The sequence below is a fragment of the Macrotis lagotis genome, chromosome X (assembly GCF_037893015.1).
Source record: "Macrotis lagotis isolate mMagLag1 chromosome X, bilby.v1.9.chrom.fasta, whole genome shotgun sequence".
In the NCBI taxonomy this organism is placed as follows: Eukaryota; Metazoa; Chordata; class Mammalia; order Peramelemorphia; family Peramelidae; genus Macrotis; species Macrotis lagotis.
In genome coordinates this window covers 435,747,724-435,764,308 of record NC_133666.1, presented here as the reverse complement: position 1 = coordinate 435,764,308, position 16,585 = coordinate 435,747,724, and the positions used below count along the sequence as shown (strand labels likewise).

General features: G+C 36.3%; 1 protein-coding gene across 3 annotated transcripts in view; it reads left to right on the top strand.

Moving 5' to 3' along the window:
- SPIDR (scaffold protein involved in DNA repair) overlaps window positions 1–16,585 on the top strand; it is a 546,668-nt gene that overhangs the window by 347,317 nt on the left and 182,766 nt on the right. The gene's annotated exons all lie outside the window — the stretch shown is intronic.

Here is a 16,585-nt window from a genome sequence, read left to right as displayed (position 1 = left end):
ACCTGGAATTTTTCACAATTTTCTGTTTTTAGATATAAACCTATTCAAAATATGTCTCAGTTCAGCAGTTGTTAAATAGAATTATGTGCTTTGCTTTCTCAACATCTTATTTTTATCTTTAAAAATATTATTAGCAAAGGCTAAAAATTGCAATTATTCTAAAGAACAGAATATAATTATGTATTTTAGGAAGCCCTTTTCATCATGAACACTTAATTGGTTTGGTGTAAGCCATAGGTGTCAAACACTCTGCAACCTGTGGCCCACATCATTCTGAGTTCAGCCCAAATCAGATAAAAATATAATTGGTAAATGCTTAACAAATAAACAAAAATGCAGTAAAACATAGATAACATGTGGTTTTCTAAGTCAATCTTAGACCAGTAGGGATTATGTGTGTTCTTCTTGCATCATTTCTATTTTAACACCACTGATGTAAGCCTTCATTTAGGGAGATTTGATGTTAAATTTCAGTGCAAATGAATTTGCTTAATATTTATATTTCATTAATGCTTTCCAGAATTTTTTATTTCCCATTAACCTCCCTTACAAAGTCTACCTTACTTGCCTTAGGAGATGGTTCTACTTTTTCTCCTCTGTCTTGTTTTCCTTTTCATTCCTTATAAAAGAAGCCAGAATTTACTTTTTTGTTGTTTTAAGTTATGTTCATTAAAAATTATAATAGAAGGGGTGGCTAGGTGGTACAGTGGATAGAGCACTGGCCCTGGAGTCAGGAGTACCTGAGTTCAAATCCGGCCTCAGACACTTAATAATTACCTAACTGTGTGGCCTTGGTCAAGCCACTTAAACCCATTTGCCTTGAAAAAACCTAAAAAAAAATTATAATAGAACTCAAGGCTGCTTTGAACATGAGAAGGATAACTTTTACTGTCCTGCTTTGAATCATTTTCCTTGAAGTAAGTGTTACCATGGAAAGATATCTGGATTAGGAGGACCTAGGTTTGAATTTCCTGGCTGCAGCTCTTTGGGCTTTATGTTTGTCTTCTTTCGGAGCAGATTGGATTAGATGGGCTCAAAGATTCCTTCAAATTGGGAATCTAGAAGAACTTGATCCCATATATCCCACACCAAAAGGAGTAAAGGGAAGGAGAGAGAGAGAGAGAGAGGGAGGGAGGAAGGGAGGGAGGAAGGAAGGGGAAAAAAGGGTAAAGAATAAGAAGGGAGGAAGAGAAAAAAAGGAAGGGGAGGGAATAAGGAGGGAGAAAGACTTTATTAGGCAATTGATAGGTGCCAGATACTATACTAAACACTTTACAAATATCTCATCTGATTCTCCCCATCTGAAAGGTGGTTACCATTACCATACCCATTTTACAAGTGAGGCAGACCGAGTTTTTGACTTGTATCAACTACTAAATGTTTAAAACTTGATTTGAACTCAGGACTTCTTGACTCCAGGCCTATTGATTTGTTTATTTGCTTGAGTGGAGTCTTTATGCTCCTTCCAAACATGTTATTAATTGTAGGAAGAGATCATTCAAAATTTGAATACCTATTATGTACTATGATATCAGGAATGGAGAGATCACAAAAGAGAAAACACTATGTGGACTTCTGGGATCATAGGAGTCCATTACTGCAAAAGAACAAATTGGTTCATTATATATTCCCAGGAAATGGAGCTCAAATGAATGAGACCTATACTATGGTCAGTGTCATTCTGTGAAATTCATTCTTTGATTATATCTTCTGAATCTGATCTTTTTTAATAGTTTTGCAAAGAAGGATATGCTAAGTAAGCAATAAGCAAATTAATGATACATGCATTGCAGGAAATACCTTTTTTGTTTTAGAAGATGTTTATTTTTAGTTAAAGAATTTTAGATTTGGAAGGGACCTTAAATATGAATCAGAATAGCCTTTTAAACATCCCTAGCAAATATTCAGTCATCCAACTTTTGACTGAACAATGATAATTAGTAATAATTATTGCCATCATTTATAAAGCATGTTAGGGTTTGCAAAGTGCTTTACAAATTTTATCTCATTTTATATTCACAACAACCAGAGAGGGTAGGTTGCTATTATTCTCCTCATTTTAAAGTAAGGAACCTGGAGGAGACAGAGTAAGTGACTTGCCCAAGAACACCCAGCTTCTAACTATATTTCCCTCAAAATAAGACCTAGCATGATTTTTTTCCAGGATGCTGGTAATATAAACCCAACCTCCAATATAACCCCCAGTTAAGATCATCAGTCAGATGAATACATTTAATACATCTACTGTAATACATGACAGATGTATTGAGTTATAAAATATTAATATTAAACATAAATAACATTATTAGCATTAATACTTAAAATAAATTACATCATGAATTATAATTAAGTATTTGTAAATACTCAAGCATTGGATGGGGTAAATGCCTATATAAGCAGATGAACTTGAAACTTATTGTTGAATGAGCAATCACAGTACAGAAATAACATACAAAAAAACGTGCACTTGATAACTTCTGGATGAAAAGAAAACCCCACCTCCAATCGCTAAGGGAAAGTAAGATAAAATTGAACATATTTCAGGCATTTATGTTCTTGAAGCCAAAAAAGCCTGGTGCACACAAACAGTCATAAGGAAATGGAGTCCATTTAATGTTGTTACTTGTTTTGCAAAGTGCCCAAAAAGGTCTCCTAGTCTGGGATTCAGCCAGCTCTCATCTTGCTAAAGACATGAAGAGGCTCCTTACAGAAAGAAGAATAGATCAGATAATGATTCCTGCAGGAAGGACTACTAGTCTCCAGGCTCTTGATATTGCAATAAACAAGCCTTTCAGGGACCATTTGCACATGGAAATCAATGACTACATTGAAAATAGAATGGAGAGAAGCCAGCATGAAAACTTGGTGAAGCTGAGCCTGCCAGAGGTGGTGACTTGGGTGAAGAATTCATGGGGTCAGATCACTGACAGATGTGTTGCCAATGCACTCTGAGCAGGCTACATAAATAAGAAGTGCTTCTTTAAGGAGAGGTCTATTGCTGGTCATGAGAGATTGAGGCCAATGGTTCTACAGGAAATAGAGTTGTAAGAAATTCAGGCCGGAATTAGGGGCTTGGAGAATTATGATGAGGTTTCAGATGACATGCCTGTATTTGAATAAATGTAGATTTTTTTATATGAATAAATGTAGATTTTGTGCATGAATAAATATAGATTATTGTACATTAATCAAAATATAATATCTTCTGAAAATAAACCCTAATGTATCTTTTGGAGCAAAGATTAATATGAGATGCAGTTATATTTGGGGGGGGGGAATATAGTAAATGTCTGAGATAGGATTTGAACTCAAGTTCTTAATTCCAAGTCCAGCGTTGTATCTCCTGTGCTACCCCACTACTTCCTATGACAGTTTATCTTGACTTCTGGGTAGATAAATTCAGAAGGGAATGAAATCACTGTGGTTGGGGTGGTCAAGTAGGGCCTCATAAAGCATATGGGAATTGATCTTAGCTTTGGACCATGGGTGGGTAGAGATATGCCTAAGAGTGGGGATGGCATTCTCCTTTGGTAGAATATCAACAGCAAAGCATAATGGCAGACAACGAGCCAGACTAGTCTATGTTTAGAAAGGGGAATAGTGGTAGATAAAGTTAGAAAGGCAGATTGGAGACAGATTATAGGGGACCTTGAGTCCCATTGATGAAAACAATTGAACTGTTTCCTGTGTTATTATTTGTCAGAAAGCAGTAGAATTAAGTTAACCCTTTTGTTATTGTTTTTCACTATTATTTACATACTGTACTTCATAAGACCTAGCCACCTCCATCTCTCACCTCTTCCTCTTGAAATCCGTGGTTCCCTTCAAGACTCAACTCTAGGACATCTTCAATATGATGTCATTGCTGTTTCCTACCTCCCCACCCCAACTTTCCCTCCCCATACTACCCTGAACTCATTTCACTTGCATTCTGCATATATTTTTATGTGTTCATGCTATTTCACCCAGTAATTTGGAAGGAAATCATCACAATGCCAGAAAGATGTAACTAATATTGATATATAGTTCTTTAAAATATCCAAAATGATTACTTGTAATTTGATCTTCACAACAATACTAGGAGGAAAGTGCTATTAATATCCCTATTTTACAAACAAGGAAACTGAGGCAGACAGAGGTTAAATGGTTAAGGCTGGATTTGAATTTAGGTTTTCCTAACTCTAGGCCCAGTGTTCTATTTATTAACTGTTTGCTGTTTGGATTAACTAAAGGGTTAACTAAAGCTTAACTGTTCTACTCCAAATAAACATTTAACCTAATCTATGAATAGATTTTAAGTACAGTGAAGTTCTTAACCTGAGGTCCTATGAATCTGTTTTTTTTATAACTTTATTTCAATATAATTTTTTTCCTTTATAATGCTATGTATTTTATTTTATTCTTTTGAAAACATATTTCTCAGTAAGGGTCCAGAGGCTTCACCAGGTGTGGGGTTGGGGGGGCATGTTACTAAAATGACTAAAACCCCTTGTTAAATATAACGTAGTGAAATAGCTACTGTAATTACAAAGTTTCGCTAGTAATTTTGTTAGATACGAAAGTTCAAGTTACATAGAAAATATTATGTAATTTTAACTTGACAAATTTGGTTTCATTTGTACGGTCCTCTATTCACATCAAAGTTCTGTGAAACATTGGGAAAAATCCATTAGTCTTTCTGGGTATTAGTATTTCTTTATATGTAAAATTAGAGTATTTGTCTACAGGGTCACTAAAGGTTCCTCCTAGTTCTAACATCCTGATGCTTCATGAGTCTATAACCCTTAGTAAATAGTCCTATCAGTCGCCAGTCAACAAACATATAAATGCATATTCCATAGCCACTCGAGGAAATGACAGTCTAATGGAGGGAAACAACATGCAATCAATTATGTATAAACAAGACATAAATGGGATCAATTGGATATAACCTTCACAGCTAAGTTGTAAGAAGACTAAAAAGGTGGAAAGGAGCCTAGTTATAAAGATCTGGTGCACCACCACACAAAGTTGTATCTTTATGGACAATAATAATCTGCTAGATATCATAGTTCAGTGATTCCCAATTCTACCAATGATACCACATCCCAGTGATTCTGAACCACTAGTTGCCATTGCTCAAACCCTGTTCTTCATGCCCTACAGGCCACTTCTTTCTTCTCCTCCTCCTCCTCCTCAACCCAATACCCCCAACCTCCAATTCAAAAAGTACGTTCTCCTGGCCCCCCTGGAATGCCTGTTCCAGTAGGTAACAAGCTCAAGTCTTACCATATTATCTCCTACCTAGTGAATCAGTTTCAGTGATTCTATTACCTTATAACCTGGCCCCTTCCAACCTTACCAGTTGCTATACATCTTACTCCCTTCCATCTACTCTGTGATAAAGGACTGTGGTCTCTTTGCTATTCCTTGCACTCCTGTCTTCCCTCTCTGGACATTTTCACTGATTGTTCCCTATACTATAATGCCCCCCCCCCCCATCTCTGCCTCCTGACTTCCTTCAAGTCTCAGTTAAAACCTTACCTTCTGCAAAAACTTTTTTCCAATCCTACTTAGTCTTTCCCTCTGGTAATTATTTTAAATTTAGCTTGTTTGAATAAATATTATTTGTACTTTTATTCTGTTTATAGCTTATATTTCTATATGCTTCTATAATCATGTATATAAGTTGTTGTCTTTCTTCATTTGTCTATGAACTCCTTGAAAGTAGGGACTGATTTTGGCTTTGCTAAGTGATACTGTGTGGTCTTGTTCAGGTAACTTAACCTCCTAGTGTACCAGGCAATTCTCTAAGACTTTATATTGCTATATTGATCTATATTACCTGTAATGTTAATTAGTGATAATTACCAATTAAATCTAAAATGCAAAAAAAGACTCCTTGCTTTTTTTCTTTCTTACCTGCTTTTATCACTGAGATACCCTGAAGGTTTTATCCTCCCAATATTATTTTTTCTTCTTTTTTTTGAAAGATAACTTTCTTGGTCTTTTTGCCTCACTGTTCTCTTAACCTTAATGACTGAATGAATGGGTGTTGGCTTAGTCAAACTGACCTAGGAAAAATCTAGCTTTAAAAAGCCAAAGCCTTCTACTGCATCTTAAGGCCAACATCAGTCATTCTGATGCATATTTGGCCACTGGACTATGGGGGCTCCAGAGGAGAAAATGAGGCTGATATTTTAGCACATCACCCCCTCATCTAAAGCCAACTCATTTGTATGTCATGGCATCACCTCCCTGATGTTATGGTCTTCTTTGAGAACAAAGGGAAAAACAATAGCAAACAGTGAATAAATCATTTATCCAGTCCCCATGGTCCCTATCTTCCTGTTCTTATAATAATGTATATATTCCCCAAAAAAATCTATTAATCAAAATGATATTTTAAATGTTATCTGGGAAATTTAGCATCTCATCACCTGGTGATGAGCAAATAAGTTCCCCTCCATTTATCTTTTCTATAAATCCAGATATTTTTATCAATTTATCAGCAAATATGTATTATACCTGCTAGCTTACCATAAGGTGGGCTCAAAGAAGTCTGAGATCTACTTAGCCTCTAACTTCATTGACTAATGTACCTGAACAGATAAAACATTCAAAGAGATAACTGACTATAGGCTATGTATCTTAAATGCCAATAAGGGGTAGAAGCAGTAAGTGCTCTAGTAGTTAAAAGGAAGTGCCTGTGGGTTTGGGTGGTCCGGCAAGGTCCCACAGAGTAAATGGAACCAGAGCTGGCCCGTGAAGGAGACATGGGAGCTATATAGAATCATACAATCTTATAACTGGATAGGAACTTAGGGATCCCAACTTAGCTCATATTATGGAGGGGTTGGGTCTGGGGAGGATGGCATAGTGAGAAGCAGGGAAGCAGGAATTGATCACAGATCATCATATTCTAGACTGAAAACTGGAAAGGACTTTAGAATCCAATCCAAAACCCTTCTTTTACAGAGGAGAAAAGTAAGGCTTAAAAAGGTTAAATAATTTGTCCAAAGTCACATAGATCATTAAGTGGCAGAGCTAGGATTTGAACTCTGGTCCTGGGACTTCAGAATTTGGACAAAGAAAGAAGGAAGGAAGGAAAGATATATTAAGTAGGCACTACAAAGTTTGCTTTACAAACATTAGCTTACTTGATCCATACCTTTAACCTAGGAGGTAGGTGCTATTATTATCCTCATTTTACAGTTGAGGACTTGCTGAGGGTTACAAAACTAGAAAGTGTCTGAGGCCAGATTTGATTTTTTTTCTTTCTTTTAGGTTTTTGCAAGGCCACACAGCTAGGTAATTATCAGGTGTCTGAGGCTGGATTTGAATTCAGGTACTCCTGACTCCAGGACTAGTGCTATATCCACTGCACCACCCAGCCACCCCCAGATTTGATTTTTAAAATTTTTTTCAATTGATATTTTATTTTTCTAATTACATGTTATGAAAGTTTTTCAACATTCATCCATTTGCATATATGCATATTTTAAATTAATATATTTTCCTTTCACCCTCCCTTCTTCCCCCCCAACCCTGGTCCCTCAGCAGTAGTCAAATAAATATTGCACATACATATTTATGTTTAACATGTTTACGATTAGTCATTTTCAACATGAGGAATTAGGATTAAAGGAAAAGAAAGAAAATAGGAAAGATAGGAAAGAAATACATAAGAGAAATTTTTTAAAAAAGTAAATGTAGTGTTCATTCAGATTCTGAAGGGGGTTTAAGGGAGTTTGGGGGGGGGTTGGGTTTTTTTGATTTGGTATAGTTTGGTTTGTTTCTTTTTTTTCCTCTGGGTAGGGATAGCATTGCCCATAACCAGTCTCCTAGGGTTATCCTAACCTCTCTGAACTGCTCAGAGCAGCTGCATCCATCAGGGTTATCATCTCACAATATTATTGTTAATGTGTACATTGTTCTCTTAGTTCTGCTCCCTTTGCTCAGCATCAGTTCCTGTAATTCATTCCATGCTTCTGAGGCCAAATTTGATCTCGGGTCTTCCTGAATCCAGGTCCAGTGCTCTATCCATTGAACCACTTAGCTGCCTCCTAAGCAAATAGAAGTTAAGTGACTTACCTAAGGTTCCACAGCTAGTAGTATTTGAAGTCTCCCTATTTCTCACATGTATGTATCCACTTTGGTGCCAAGCTACCTCTAGGCAGCAACCCAAATATTAAATTCAGTATTGTGATCAATAATATTACCTTTAAAAAGCTTATACAAGAGAAGTCAATAATAGAGGTACAAAAACAGCTATGATATTATATAGATGAGTATTGTAAATACAGAAGACAGACTATTCTGGAGTGAGGAATCCAAGATCATCTTTATAGAAGATGTAACATTTGAACTCCTTCTTAAAAAGTATATGAGATTTGGGCAGATTTAGATGAGGAAAGGACATCTCAAAGGGAAAAAAAATAACATGAGTTAGAAAGAGAAAGAATGTATTCAGGGATGATTAGATTGTCTAGTTTTACTAGGATATAGGCTCCAGGCAGAGGAATGGTGGGAGATAAGACCATGAGCAGTTGGGACTCTGGGATGTGTGTGTGTGTGTGTGTGTGTGTGTGTGTGAGAGAGAGAGAGAGAGAGAGAGAGAGAGAGAGAGTGAGAGAGAGAGAGAAAGAGAGAGAGAGATGCATAATAATAACCTATAAAATATGCAAAGTAAAAATAAACTACTTGCAGGAGGGCAAGAAAACACACTCTATAAGCCAGCTATATCAGCCTTCTTACTATTTCTTCATATACAACACATCTGGGGGGCCCTGCTGGTAAATGTTTAAAAAATGAACCTCCGGGGGGAAAAAATTCTTCTGGTAAGTTCTTATTGAAGGGAAAGAAAGAAAAATAAAGGGGATAGATGGTGGTCAGAGAGAGTAGAAGAATGAAGGATAAGTCTTTTGAGGATTGAGTGTGAAATATCCAAGCTTGGGAAAAGGGATATTTGAAAAAGCATGATCTTAGAGGCAGGAAAAAAAGAAATGAAAATCAAAAAAAACAAACAGCAAACACTTATTAAGTCTCTTCTATGGGCCAGGCAAAGTAGTAGACATAGGTCATATAAAAAGAAAAGCAAAATATTTCCTGTACTCAGGAAGCTTGTGTGTGTGTGTGTGTGTACACACACACACACACATATGAGTACATATAAGATACCTGGGAATGATGATGCTCTAGTTGCTAAGGGAATCAGAAAAGGCTTCATGCAGAAAAAAAAAGATGATTTTTAATCTGCATCTTGAAGGAAAGTGGGCATTCTTAAAGATAGAGGCAAGGAAGGAGTAAGTTCCTAACATGAGTCAGTCAATGCAAATCCACCAAGAGATGTGAATAGGGCTGTGCTGTAACCCGCTCCTTCTTGTGAGCCAATTGTTAAATTTTTAGTGTAAATATTTAAGTCTTGGAAAATGGGAAACATGACAAATCAGGGCTTGAGTTATTATTTTGTTGATTATCTAGACTTAAGAATATGACAGACAAAATGTTAATAATGCAGCATAAATTTAAAAGTATACCATATAAACATTTTCCCCCTGGAGGACCAGTTGTTACCAGTGTTCTCACTGGCTGTATTCTATGTGAAGAATAGTCAGAATTAGTCTATTTTCCTCATCTTAAAGATGAGGAAAATGATGACTCACTATCACATAGATAGCAAGTAGGAGAATTAGGATTTGAACCCAAATCCTCTATCTCTAAAATACAGTGATCATTCCACTAATGAATTGACATTTTTCTTCTCAATGATAGGTCATTAAGGTCATTTGCTAAGAGACAAATAGATGGACCCAGGTTAGGGACCTGAGCAAAGTAAAAATTCTGACCTCAGTCAGATCATATAACAGAAAAATGTGGGAATTAAAGAGAAAATTGGAAAGACTGATGAGAATCAGACAACTATGTGGGTCAAATGAAAAGAGCACTGAACTGGGAGTTAGGAAGACAAGTTCAAATCTTACTTCAGTTACTTAAAAGTTGTATGACTGGGTAAGTCACATACCCATTGTTTGACTCAGTTTCTTTATCTACAAAATGGAAATAATAATAATAATAATAATAATAATAATATTCTACCTCCCAGGTAGAAAAGGAAAAGAGATAATATTTGTAAAGTGCTTTGCAAATATTGAATTATATAAATGCTATTTAGAATTTTTAGATTCCAGGTACAAAGGACTTTTATTCTGTATATAAATAGGATCAATCAGTAAGCATTCATTAAGAACAGTGTATACTAGGCACTATGGCTACAAAATCCCTGCCTTAAGATCTTATTACCATGGGGAAAATGACAAAAATATATATCATGTAAGATGTAAGGTCATAAAGGAGGGCCCTAGCCCTCAGAATGGGGTTGGAGGAGAGTAGCTATCAGGAACCTATAAAAGAAAGCTTTAAAGGAAATGGGATTCCAACAGCAGAGATGAAGAGAGATCACATTCCTGCCAGTGTGGAGAACAGCCTGTCCAACAGCACAGAAACAGGAGATAGACTGCTGGGTGTGAGGAACAGCTTGACTGGAATATGGAGTTGCAAATATGGAGGGTAATAAGTCTGGAGAGGTCAACTGGAACTAGATTGAAAAACACCAACTGGGAGTTAGGGTTTTACCCTCGAAGCCATAGGGAGCCACTGCAGCTTTTTGAGCAAGGGATTGTCATGGCCAGAGGGGAGCTCTAGGAATATTTGACACGGGTATATTTACAGAATCGCTAAAAAGGGAAATTAGTCTTGCTGCTGATTATTCCCTAATATGAAAGTGAGAAATTAACATACACCTGCTTTATAGTGCCCAGAGTTTTTTTAAAAGTGTGTTAAGAATAATGCATAGGGAGCTCATTATTTGTTTTAGAGTAAGACAAAGTTAGAAATTAACTAGTACGCATTTTATTTCCTCCTTTTTTCAGATGAGGTAATTAAGGTCCAAAGGTATTAGTAAGCATCCTCCTTCCCTCCTCCCCTCTTCTGGTAGAATGAATTCCTATTCCTCTAGGTATCTGAGCAACCCTTACCTCATTGGCAAAACATTAGAATTGGAGTTTTTCACCTCCAAGGAGTCTGAGGAAAAGTTACAGTAATTCTGTGAATTTGAGTGAGAAGAAAAAGATTACATTTTATTTCGACTAACTTTCTCATTTAAATTTAGAATTTTCTTCCATTATGAATATTGGCAAGAAATGTTTTGAGAAGGACTTCATGGGATTCACTAGACTACAAATGAGATCCATAACAGAAAATAAAGAATCTCTGCTCTGCTTCCAAAAGAACTTCTCATCAGAATAACTATTCCATTTTGGGGGTCAAGAAATAAATCTCTTCTCTCAAGAAATATACTATCCTCGGATCAGGGTGAAAGAAGAAAGAGAACAGAATAAATGGGAGGGGTGAGGAGGAATAGGATGGAGGAAAATACAGCTAGCAATAGCAGTTGTGGGAAAAATATTGAAGCAATTTCTCTGATGAACTTATAAAGAGTTCTATCCATCTGAAAGACAGAGCTATAGTATTAGAATATAGATAGAAGCACACTTTTTTTCTCTTGCTTTATTTTTCTTGAGGTTTCTCTTTCTTTGTGGGAGGGGGTTATATTTACTTTTACAAAAAGACTATTGTAGTGATGTGAAAAAATGAATAAATAAATTGGGGGGAGGGAATAGACTATCCTCAGTGAGAAGATAAGTTGCTTGGAGACTGGACACACTAATGAAGAGATTGGCATTTCCCCTTAGCACTGGAGAGTCAAACTAAGCATGTCACCAGGTCATCCAGCAGCACTTTATCATTTCTTATATATTGAGCTGGGTGCTTTCAAAACCAGCCATGCTTCCTCCCTGATTCTCCCTATAGCAGCTTTTTTTTTTTTTAGCTATATCTTTGTCCCTGCTCAAGGGACACCTCATCTCAATTAAAGTGCTAAGCTGGGGAAAAGGATTACTGACTGGACATGTAATTTCACTGATAGAGGAAATTCCTGAATGACAAAACTTCCTCTGCTAATGTCAGAATAGAGTGTTTAAGCTGATAAATGTGGAAACAACTTATAAAATGAATTGGGAGGGGGGAAACTGGAAGTAGAGGGGTTCAATAAAGAAAATTTCACAATAAGGTAGGAGAAAAGAAGGGATTTATACTAAGTAAATGGAAATAGATATGAAAGATATTATTAAAAAATAAATGGAACCTTTTATATGGAACCTACTATGTATGAGGCAGTGTGCTCAGAATTCATATATATATATATATATATTTCATTTGATCCTAACAACAATTCTAGGTACCATTATCTGCATTTTACAGAGGAGGAAACTTAGGCAAATATTAGGTTAAGTGACTTGTCCAGGGTCACACAGCTAGTATCTGAGTCTGGATTTGAATTCCTTCTTTCCAACTCCAGACCCAGTGCTCTAAATGACCCTAAAGCAGAATTGATAGGACCAATTTCTATTTCTGAGTGATGAATTGAATGATATTATCATTAACATAAATTCTAAGTCACTAAAAGAAAGAGTGTTAAAGTGAAGAGAGAGGGTTAGTTTTAGAGAAGGTTGTATTCAAATTGATGGAGTAAGATTCAAGTGGAAACGTTCATTAGTTGGAATGTCAGCCTGGCAATGCAGAGAGACTAGAAAGGTAGATATGTGAGCTATTTGCAGATAGGACTGTTCTTAAATAAAGCATAAGCTTTACATAATAGGTTCATAACCTGGACCAAGTCCAAAATCCCTGTATGTATTAAAAAAAAAATATCTAATCTCAAATACTGTTGCCTGTTCCAGACACAGAACAAATTGCCAGACCAGCTTGCCACGTTTTCAGTGGAGAGGTTACCAATTTGATGGATACATTAGAAGTTAGCTTAGACTAAAGCTTTTCTTATAAAGGAATTTAGGGGTGGCTAGGTGGTGCAGTGGATAGAGCACCAGCCCTGAGTCAGGAATACTTGAGTTCAAATCCAGCCTCAGGCACTTAATAATTACCTAGCTGTGTGGCCTTGGGCAAGCCAGTTAACCCCATTGCTTTGGGGGGGGGGGAGAAAGAAATTCAACCACTTCGTTTTGTGTGTTGGTTTGAAATTCTAATAAAACTAGTAGTAGCATATAAATGTAAAATATGTAGGTTTTTCTAATTAGAATTTTTTTCCTTTTAGGAAATTAGAAGAGGTAACATCTATGTTATCAGAAACCAGTTGAATACTAATGATAAGTCACTGATTATAATAAAATTAATGATTGAATCTATGGAAAAAGTTAAAAGATTCTTTTATAAACCTTTTCTTAAAAAACTTAATTTAAGGTAGTCTTTCTTTTGAGATGGATTTCCCATTTTGTTAATTTGTGTGTGTGTGTGTGTTTTCAAAAAAGAAAAAGTATCTAAAGTTGTCAGGAAAACTGGCTCTCCAAGTCAGTAGATCATGTGATTTCTGTCATCCTCAGCATGTGCCCTCCCTCTCCTTTCTTTTGGACATTCGGTGTTTCTGCACATGGTGTTCAGTAAACAAGCTTCAGAGAACCAGACCGGGCTGGTTCAGAGCAGCCGCTTCATTCACCCGGAGCCCTTGGAAAGGGCTGCCTTTGCGCAGCCTTGACGTCCTGGCTGAAGGGGGATGGAGAAGTTAGTATTGATGTTTTGATTAGTTCTTTTTATAGCCTTGAGCCAGCTGTAGCTGGTTAAGGTTAGCCTGGGCCCTCACTTACTGTGCAGGTCTCTTACGCAGGATAAAGGGCTTCTGATGGAAACAGAGTTTGTTACTCATGGTACCTCTGACTGTGTTTACATGAAGTCACTTAGGGCTGTCATAGGAGATGATTTAGAACAGTTTTTTTTCAAAAATACAAGCTCTTCAGCACCCCTGGATGCTATTTAGATACACCCATAACTACTCACACATATAGGCACTTTTTCTCATTTGGATCAACATTCTTAAGCTTTCAAGTCTCATTATTACATAGAAATGAATTCTAGACTTGGTTACTTGGGATCTTTTCCATGTGGCACTCTAAAAACAGGGTGGGGGAAAGTTGTTTTTCTCCTCACCACCTCCAGGAAACATCATTTTATGGGGGTCTAGAATAATTTATGTAGCCTTTCTTGATGGTTTGATCTTGCTTTAGCTGTGTTATAGGTCAAGAACTCTCATGTAAAGTAAAAATTAACTTTTTAAAGATTTGTCAAAGGTTAGCTAGTTGTAAATACAAAGAAAATCACTTTTTTGTGGATGAAAATGGGAAATTAACCACAGCTTGAGTCAAGGTTTTTTTTAGTTTCCTGTATTGCTTTAATTTGAGTTAGAAGAATATTAAAGGGACTGCTCAGTGGCACAGTGGATAGAGCACTGGAGCCAGGAGGACCTGAATTCAGATCAGGTCTCAGACACTTAATAATTAGCTGTGTGACCTTGAGCATGTCACTTAACCACATTGCCTTGAAAAAACAACAAAAAGAACATTAAGTGCCTCAGAATCTGTGGGACTCAGTTAACCAATGTTATTGAAAATTATAAACTCTTTTTTCCCTTTATATGTAATAATAGCATTTATATGATGGTTTAAAATTTTCAAAGCACTTTATATATCTTAACTTATATGATCCTCACAAAAATCCATTAATGTAGGATGCAATTATTGTTGCTGTTAACCTTTTCAGTGATGTCTGACTTGTGAACCCATTTGGGATTTTCTTGGCTAAGATGCTGGAGTGGTTTGCCATTTTCTTCCCTAACACATTTTTCAGGAAAAAAAAAATTGAGGCAAAGAGGGTTAAGTGACTTGCCCAGGATTCCACAGCTAGTAAGTGTCTGAAGACAGATGTGAACTCAAGTTCTCCTGACTCCAGTGCTGGCTAGAGTATCATTATCCTCCTTTAATAAATGAATAAACTTAAGACACAAAAATAAATGACTTGTCCAGAGTCTGAGATAGAGTCTGAATGTAGGCCTCTTTGATTCTGACTATCCACTTTGCCACTTAGCTGCTTCTAAATTATTTTTTAAAATTAATTTAACTAGCTAAATTAATCCACTTGCTGATTCCCCTGCACAACATTCCTTTTCCCACCTCTTTGCTTTTGTACAGATACCCCTCAAGCACCTACAAATCTAATCACCAACCATGTGGATATTCCTTCTAATAATGTGGATCACAACTTTCGTTCACCTCCCATCCAGTGTTTTCTCTTGCCCATATCTTTCCAGCTAATGGGAGGTCCACCCAACATGGGGAATGCCTTTTTCTATTCCTTTGTCATCACAGGAATATCATCATTAAGGCATTTAGCCTTCCTTTCATTATAACTCAAATAAGGAGAAAAAGTATAAAGGATGTCATCCAAGAAATGTGTGAGCAAAAGGAAAAAAAGCAAACAAAAAACATGGACTAGTCATGCTGGAGAGACTTGGAGAATGTGGGCTGCCTGCTCTACACATAATCTGAGATGACCAAATATCCCACAAAATGATATTTCTTATGGGCGTTAGATTCACAATTAAAACCAGCTCCTCCAGTTCTTTTATTTGCCTTTCCAAGAAGAACCTAAGAATCATTCTTCCATATAGCTTCAGCTTCCATATATCTAATGGTTTCAATTAAAGAACTTTTAGTAAACTTCTACTATGTTCTGTCATTGTCCTAGGCACTGGAGTGCCTTGCCCTCAAGGGGTCACATTCTACTGAGGCATGTAATATATTCACAGGTAAGTATACAGGATTTATGGAAAATAAATACAAACTAATTTCAGTTGTGAGGATCTGGTGAAGGAGGAGACTAATAACAACAGAAGTGGGGATCAAGAGCAAGCTCTTGATGAAAATGGCTCCAAGCTGAAGGTGCCAGAGGTTGAAGCACTGGAGTTGACATATCTCAGTTCATGTTTTTTTCTTTCGCTTGAGTAAAATTAAAGTCTCTTGAGATTAAGGACTGTTTCATTTTTGTCTTTGTATGTCTGATGTCTATCTTGGTGCCTGAAGAAAAGTGGGCACTTAAGAAATGCTTAGAAAGTTGCAGTAAATGGATTTCTCCATGATCTATCAAAGATCACTGACTCAACAATCACATTCGTAGTTCTTTCTGTACTTTAAGTTGTAGTTCTCAGTTTCTTCACATGTGAAATGAGGGGGTTGAGTTATTTAATCTCTAAAATCCCTAACCACCTATCATTTTGAAGTCTTTACTAAGGCTTCCTATATACATGTCATGACACTGTTCCTTCCCTGAGAAAAAAACTGCCTCTTTTCTTTGTGTTCTATTTTATATCTCATTAATCTGTCATTTTTATTGGGTATTTATTTACTGAGTTGTAAGTAGAAATAACCAACATCTCAAGTTTATGTACCAAGTGAACTGAAATAATCAAAACTCAAACACCAGACTCTTAGAACCCACAGAGTGAAAACAATGGGCAAAAAAGGGGTGCATACCAAAAAAATATACATAACACATAAATAATTATAAATTCTAAATTTTAATGTTTTAAAAAAACATTTAATGTTTTAAAAAATTTTGATGTTAACTTTCTTGCACATTCTACAAAAAAAATGCATTACTTGTCATTGATGTAATGTCATTTTATTGTATTTTATTTATTACT